This window comes from Cannabis sativa, chromosome 3 (assembly GCF_029168945.1).
Source record: "Cannabis sativa cultivar Pink pepper isolate KNU-18-1 chromosome 3, ASM2916894v1, whole genome shotgun sequence".
NCBI lineage: Eukaryota > Viridiplantae > Streptophyta > Magnoliopsida > Rosales > Cannabaceae > Cannabis > Cannabis sativa.
In genome coordinates, this window is record NC_083603.1 from 14,254,345 (window position 1) to 14,263,135 (window position 8,791).

Here is an 8,791-nt window from a genome sequence, read left to right on the forward strand (position 1 = left end):
AGCTTATCAACAGGATTCACCTCCCTCATCTCTCATCTTGATTAATCTTCGTTTATTTTCTCTTTAATTTCTGAGTTATTTACTTTCAAATTGCAAACTTATTATTTTACCGAATAGAATCATAAGTATTGTTCAGTAGTACTTAATCCAATTCCCTGTGGTTCGACCTCACTTGCGTGAGATACTACTTGATTGCGTGCACTTGCGTAATAACCATAAAAATTCGTAACAAGTTTTTGGCCCCGTTGCCGGGGAATTGTTTAAAGATTAATATTACACAAATTATACTAACTTCTACTTTGGTATATTTTCTCTTTCTGATTTTTCTAACCTTTTTCTTGCAATATTTTTGAGATCCATTTCAGGAATCCTAAGTCTATGTGCCGTCAAGGACAAGCTGTCATATTACCAGTTGATCCTGAAATCGAGAAAACTTGTAGGAGAAACCGAAAGAACAAGAGGCAAGAAGGAGTTTCAGCAACTTCTGAAACTTCAGAAATCATGGCTGCTAATGCTGCAAACAATGGAGGCAATAACGGTAATAATGGTGGCGCCGTAGAAGATCAAGCTAATGGCCGCAGCTTGAGAGATTACATTCTCCCTACTCTGACGGGAGTGCAGTCATGTATCAGGCCACCGGCAGTGGATGCAAATAACTTTGAGATCAAACCTGCCATACTTCAAATGGTGCAGTCTTTAGTTCAGTTTGGTGGCCTCCCTTCTGAAGATCCTAACCTGCATCTCTCTAACTTCATGGAACTTTGTGAAACTTTTAAAGTTAATGGAGTTAGTGATGATGCCATTCGACTGAGACTGTTCCCATTCTCTCTCAGAGAACGAGCCAAGAGTTGGCTAAACTCCTTGCCACCCAACTCTATTGCCACCTGGAATGATCTGGCAACGAAATTCTTGTCAAAGTTCTTTCCTCCAGCCAAGTCTGCAAAGCTGAGAGGAGAAATCAATAACTTTTGCCAACAAGATAATGAATCTCTCCATGAGGCTTGGGAGAGGTTTAAAGATCTGATCAGAAAGTGCCCTCATCATGGTATAGAAAAGTGGATGCCGGTCCACAACTTCTACAATGGGTTGGTAGGAAACACTAGAACTCTAATAGATGCAGCAGCTGGTGGAGCCTTCATGACAAAAAGTGCTAATGAGGCGTATGATCTATTGGAGGAGATGGCTCTAAATAATCAGCAGTGGCCAACTGAAAGAAGTCAATCAAATAGGGTAGCTGGTGTGTTAGAGTTTGATGCCATCACAAAGTTGACAGCTCAGGTTCAGGCATTGACAAAGCTAATTGCAGGGCAAGCTAAACAAGCCCAAGTTGTGTGTGAGTTATGTGGAGGAAGTCACCACTTTTCAGAGTGTCAATCAGATGTGGATGATTTGCCAATGGATGAAGCTAAAGCCATTGGAAATTTTTCACAGAATAATAACAATAATTATGGGTTCAACCAGGGTAATAACCGAAGAAACAGTGGGTTCTATCAGCAACGAAATCCGAACCAGAATCAGAACCAACAGTTTAATCAGCAACAAACCTCTGGTGGAAATTCTGGTTTGCAGACAGATTTATTGCTACAATTCATGACTGAAACTAGATCTTCCATTAAAGACCTGCAGACTCAGATGGGCCAATTAGCAACTCAGGTAGCAACCCGTCCTCAAGGAAATTTGCCTAGTACAACTTAAATTAATCCTAAGGAAAACTGCAATTCAATTACCCTGAGGAGCGATAAGAGGTATGATGGGCCTGAATTGACACAACCAATTGATGTAAATAAGGAGATTAAAGTTCAATCAGTGCCAACCCCAACACCAACAGTAGAGAAGGCTACTGATAGCTCAACACAACCTCAACAGTCCCCACCAATCAGTATTGATCATCATGAAAAGATACCTTATCCTCAGAGACTCTGTAAGACGAATCTAGACAAGCAGTTCACAAAATTTCTAGAGGTCTTCAAAAGACTACACATCAACATTCCTTTTGCTGAGGCCTTGGAACAAATGCCCTGTTATGTGAAGTTCATGAAGGAGATATTGTCTAAGAAGAGAAAATTGGAGGACTATGAAACAGTGGCATTAACTGAGGAGTGTAGCGCCATTTTGCAAAAGAAACTACCGCCTAAGCTTAAAGATCCGGGTAGTTTCAATATTCCATGCTCTATAGGGGGTTCGGTGGAAACCAAAGCTCTGTGTGATTTGGGAGCAAGCATTAATCTAATGCCATTGTCTGTCTTCAAAAGGCTAGGATTGGGAAAAGCAAAGCCTACAACAGTGACTTTACAACTGGCAGATCGTTCTTTGACTCATCCTCGTGGGATAATTGAAGATGTATTGGTGAAGGTTGGTAAGTTTATCTTCGCTGCTGATTTCCTAATTCTTGATATGGAAGAAGATTCAACTATTCCCATTATTTTGGGAAGACCATTCTTACTCATGGGCCGAGCATTAATAGATGTTCAAAAGGGGGAGTTAAAGTTGCGAGTGCAAGATGAAGAGGTCATTTTTAATGTTTTTGCCCCCAACCGACATTCCTACCTGTTGTAAAGTTGAGATAGTGAAGAGTTCTTCTGCAAAAGTTGATAAGAAGAAAGCAAAGCCTAAAGAGCGACTTCGAACGATTCGGCGACGTTGGAAAAGATTGGTGTGTGGGAATTCTGAAAATGAACTTATTCTGGTGCAAAACTCTGAAATTATCAACTTGGGAGGTCAATTGGACCAAACCAAGTCCGCCATGATCCTGGCGCCACTTTGAAGTACAAGGCTCAGCGTCCAGCTGTATGACGATAAAGACAGCGCTCTTGGGAGGCAACCCAAGTGTTTTTCGTTAATTTTTTTTTTTTAGACTTGTGATTATGTTTTAGTATGCTTTAGTATTGTTAGTATTTTCAATTTTTAGATTAGTACCAGACATTAGTTTTTTTTAATTGAATCGTGAAAAGCGTGAAAAAAAAAATTCGACCTGGAGCCCAGTGGTCGCGACTAGCCTTTGGCCAAGTCGCGACCTATTTTCCAAGTCGCGACCCCAGTCGCGACTTCCTGATTTTCCAGAGAAGCATAAAAATCAATCGTAAGCTAGTCGCGACTTGCCCTAGGCCAGGTCGCGACTTGCTCACGAATTTTTCTATAAATTCAAATTTTTGCCCCTCATTCAACCCTACACCAAAAATTTCAAAATTTAAATCCTCTCAGCCGAACCCTACCCCTTTTCATCTCAAAATTTCAAGTTTTCATCTCCAATCTTCAATCTTTTCATCTTTTCTTAAATTTCTTAAACCCAATCCATTCAAAAACCCAATTTCACCCAACAATATACACGTATCATCAAAACCCATACCAAAAATAACCCATAATAGCCCAAATCCGAAAATCACCATTGTCTTCAACTTCAACCTCAAGCTTTCAAGAACATTCAACAATGGAGGTGGAGTAAAGCTTTTTCGGGTTTGTAAGTATCACTTTCTTCAATCTTTAAAGAATTTGATTAACTTTTTCTAGATTTTGAGTGATATAAATGTGTGCTGTGCAAAAATATTGTTGATATTGGGTTTGTCATTATTGTATTGTGGTATTGAGTGTTTGGGAATATTGTTTGAGTGAATTTTTTATTTGTGGGATAGAGAAAAATTAAGGTTTAAAAGAAAAAGAAAAGTTTCAGAAAATACAAAAAAAAAATGGCACCCAAGAGGACTAGGAATGTAGAGGAGGGTTCGTCTTCAAACCCACCGCCAACGGGTTTTGATAGGACCCGCTTTGGAAACATTGAGGCCCAAAATCGCTTCGTGAGGCTAAAGAATAGGGCTTATATTGATGATCGGGGTATTGAATTCCCGGAAAATCCCTTGAGGCGCCAACCTCGATTTGAAACAATCAGAGCTCAAATAGAAAGAATGAAGTGGGGGAGCTTTGTAGATGCTCGGGGTCGGGCTAATGTTACTATGGCTTGTGAATTCCTTGCGAATTGGCCCGACCGCCGGAATGGGGAAGTGAAGGTGCGTGGAAAGAAAGTTCCCGCTACTGCTGATGCATTTAATGTGATGTTCTCTGTCCAAGATTACACTAGGGAAGAACAACACCTCCGAATTATTGAGGAGGAAGAGCAGTTTCATATGGTGGATGTGGCGGAGACAGTGGGGTTTCCTGGGTTGAGGTTCCGTGACAATGATGGCACCGAGGGGTCGCCAAATATTCTATACCGGTGTGAGCTGAACCCGGTGGCAAAAACATGGTTGTACTTTGTGAGTGCTCGGTTAGTGCCCAACAAGCATTTTTCCGATGTCTAAATGGATCGCCTGAAATATGTGTACACCATAATGAAGGGGTACAACATTAACATTGGAAAAGTCATAAGGAAAAGCATTGAGCAGAACGTGCAAGGAGCCACGGGAGGTGGTTTTGGTTTGGCAGGAGTTATCACAGAACTCTGCAGGGCATATGAAGTTCCCCAGTTAGAGTATGACAACACGGTGTTGCCACTTCGCAAGATGGACATCGCCTTTGTCAACAGGCTGAAAGAGCCACATCCCTATGGCCAACCACCACCTGATGCACCCCAAGGGCGTAGGCGGCAACGCGAGCCTAGTGTTGAAGAAGAAGAGGAGCAACCCCTACAATTGCCTGGGCCCATCGATCCTACAACACAATACACTCATGCACAGCTGAGTTATATAATTCAGCAGAACAACCACATGCAACAATACATGGTGCAAAGGAGTATCAATGATGAGGGACAAGTTCAGCAACTCAACTCTCTTATCAACAGAATGAATATTGGGATTGATGACCCGAACTATTTAGCACAACCTCCTCGGTTCTATCCCTATGACCAGCCGCCACCACCCAACCCTTTCTGAAAGGGTGTCAGGTAAGTTTCTTCTCTCTGCATATTACTGTATACATTGGGGACAATGTAATATTTAGTTTGGGGGAGAGACTTTAAAATTTTAAATTCTGCACTTTAATTTCTGCATTTTAATTTTCTGTTTTAGTTTTTTGTTTTAGTTAAGGAATGGCAATAAGCTTGATGATAGTTGTATACTGCTGATTAGTGCGATGTGTTCTGAAATTGTAAAATAACTGTGTGCTTGATTCTGTTAACTCTTTGGATTAGTTTGGATGCTTAGAAACCTGTGTTTAATTGTAATTACTCAATCTGTGAAAATTGTTATAACTGTTTTACTATGGTTTGTGGTAAGATTAACAGGATAGCTTAGAACTTGCATGTTTATTCTTTTGAGGCGAAATCCTTGATAGTGTTCAATTGGAATATGACTTAGGCATTTGTTGGATAGTTTGAGCCTTTCAAGCCTACCATAATAATGTGTATCCCTAGTTAACCTTTTGAGCCTAAACCTGTTATGTTTTTCACCCATTCATTTGAAAAATTTTGCAACCACACTATTAATTTTTCTTCACCATGTTATCCATGATATCATAAGCTATATAATTAGTTTGGGGGAGAGGAAACATTTAGTGTGAGGAAAAAGTGAGAGGGAGAAAAACTTGTAAGATTGAGAAGAAAAAAAAGTGTGTAATTCAATGTCACTGAAAAAAAAAATATGAAAAAAAAAACCCAATGAAAAAGTAAAAATATGTGTAAAAAAAATATATATATATATATATATGATTTCAGTGATGTTGGAAAATAGTAGAGATGTCTTCTATCAATCTTGGTAAATTTGGGAACAGTATGGGGTTTTAGAGAAAGAGAAGTAAAAAGCTTGTGGGTTCTGTTTGTGTGCTTATAATATCTTGAGCCAAAATTAGCTTTTGCCTATCCCTGAATATCTGAGCCATACTACCTAAGCCTTGAAAAGACCTAATGATTCCGAAGAACACTGTCAACATTAGTGGAGAAAGGTAAGCATGCAAGCTTATGAGTTATTGGATTGTGGAATTAATGGAAAGAGTAAAACTTTTATAACAATGTTTCACATTTGAGTAAATTGTTGCAGTTGTACATACTGTTATTTATGGAGCATCCAAGTTAATTGTTAGAGTTAGTAGGATCAAAATTCTAGTTTATGCAAGTAAAAAGCAGAGCATGAGTCAGCAGCATAGTAATTATCTGATAGTGTAGTTAGTTTTTTTTTATCTTACTCGGGGGCGAGTAAGAATCTAGTTTGGGGGATTTTGTTAGGTTATAATTAGCTTATGTCACGGGTCTTTAAAGTTAGCATTATCTCGTCTATTGGTGTCTTTTGGAGCAGTTTTACGCTTGATTTGCATTATTTCAGGTTCCCAGAGTGTTAAAGTTCAAATTCAGTCAAATGGCGAAAAACTGGGATAAACTGGAAAAAAATTGGAAAAATTCGTCTCCAGAAGCTACAGTAGTCGCGACTTCCATTGAGCCAGGTCGCGACCCTTTTTCCTGGTCACGACTTCGAGGTTTGGCAGAACCTTCGATTTTCGAGGTTTGCCTGTAGTCGCCACCAGCTTAAATGCTAGTCGCGACTAGGTACGGAAATCGCAGATTTGACCTAATTTTGATTTTTCTCTCAATTGGAGGAACACCACTCATCCCTATATAAGGAATAAGACACTGAAGGTCAGAAGGAAGCAAAAATAGATCTAATAGTGTAGGCAAGTGGAAAGGAAGCTATCTTGAAGACCTGGAGCGATACCACCTTCTAATTTCTTTCTTTTACCCTTTTAATTCTTCTTTATGTTTGTTTTTATTTCTGAATTAATCATGGATGTTTTTAGAGTTATTATGAACTAAATTTCCCAATAAGTTAGGATGATGATTGTTGTTTAAGTTTATGCCTAGTTAATAAATAATTGTCATTCCTTCATCTTATGTGTGAATACTATCTTTATTTGTGTTTAATTCCATGTGCAAGCTTGATCACCTTTTACATGTTTAATGATCTCAATTCGAAATCTGAAAAGTGAGAATTGAGAATGCTAAAATTTGGATAGTCTAGGTTTTGATGTAAAACGAAAGTATTTACATAGCCTCAGTGACTAATAGATTATTGCTTAATGCTGATTTTGTGTTGATTTAATTAAGAAGTTCATTATAGAACATATTATTTAGAACCTAAAAGATCTGAAAAGAGTTAGGTTAATTTATAATCTGTCATTCACATTGAGATAAGGATAGCAATTAGGTATTAACATTGGTAGCTTATCAACAGACTTCACCTCCCTAATCTCTCATCTTGATTAATCTTCGTTTATTTTCTCTTTAATTTCTGAGTTATTTACTTTCAAATTGCAAACTTATTATTTTACCGAATAGAATCATAAGTATAGTTCAGTAGTACTTAATCCAATTCCCTGTGGTTCGACCTCACTTGCGTGAGATACTACTTGATTGCGTGCACTTGCGTAATAACCATAAAAATTCGTAACAATTATCTCAACTAGTGCGGGGACCATGGGTCTATATAACCGAGCTTCCAATAAGTAGATTAAGAATTTATTACAAAAATTCACTAACTTATTAATTCTTCGTTGAATCCACGCATAGAACTTAGAATTGCACTCTCAGTTATATAGAATGCTCTATATGTTCCACCATATAAACACATCATTAGTTATCCATTGTTATAATCCTAATTTGATCAATGATCCTCTATATGAATGATCTACACTGTAAAAGGGATTAGATTACCGTTACACCCTACAATGTATTTATTCCTTAAAACACTTGACCCCGTATGAATGATATTTCAGCTTATGTGAAATGAGTACTCCACCATTTATGTTCGTTTGGTCAAGCTCAAAGGAGATCATCCTTTGCTTACTATTCGCCAGATAGAAGCTATAGATTCAATGTTTATGATAGCGCTCCCACTCAATTGCACTACCGTGTTCCCAAAATGTACGTATCACCCTGACCTAAAAGTAGGCTTAACTAACAAATCAAAGAACACGAATAGCCTTTAAAGATTGAGCCTAATCATATCAGGATTAAGATCATTTGATCTAGGATCAACTAGGCGATATTGACTTGAATAGATATTACGGTAAGTTTAATAAATCTAAGTCAAAGTTCAATATCGGTCCCTTCCGATGCATACTCCATGCATCCAACCTGAGCTTTACTTTAACCAATGCTCTGGAAAGAACTTAGCATTTCTCCAAATGCAAGTAAACTCTGTTGTAGATTATCATATCAGTAAAACCCTATGTCTGATAAATCTAGGAGACTTTATTCACATAGTCATGTTTACTTTCCAATGTGTTGACGACACAATAAACAGGATCAAGTATGTGAAAAGGGTTTCAGATGAATTCATACATTATGTACGTATAATCATGAAATAAATCATGTGAACCATGCAACATTAAATGTTATTTCTGATCTATATTAATAAGTAAATCTGATTATATTGAAATGAGTTTTTTTAGGGCATAAAACCCAACAAACTCCCACTTGCACTAATATAAAATAAAAAGTGCATTTCAAATAATCTCAACACCTTGATATACTAATCAAGTGTAGTAGTAGTAAACTCCTCGTAATAGGATCTGAAAGGTTGAATTAAACACAACCTTTTCTCCACCATTACTCTTCCTTTAATCACAAAATCATTGATAATGTGAAATTCCTCTCTATATGTCTACTCTCTTGGGATACTGGATTCTATACCTTTGGCAACTACTTTTGGTTAATCAGGAAATTAACACTAGTAGTTAAGGCAATTTGGAATGATGCCAAAAATGTATAGAACTTTCCTTAGACTGAATAAGTACCTTTCCTGCAACCTTAACATTCAGTCCCTTCCTGGTAGACCTAGAGACTTCAGATAGGTTTTTACACTTCTCCAAAATC

General features: G+C 37.9%; 1 non-coding gene across 1 annotated transcript; it reads right to left on the reverse strand.

Annotated features, from left to right (window-relative positions):
• Nucleotides 1-942: 942 nt before the first annotated feature.
• On the reverse strand, nucleotides 943-1,049 carry LOC115718311 (small nucleolar RNA R71). Its single transcript, XR_004011890.1, has one exon. It is a non-coding gene; the product is annotated as a small nucleolar RNA R71 (small nucleolar RNA).
• Between the last annotated feature and the right edge of the window lie 7,742 nt (nucleotides 1,050-8,791).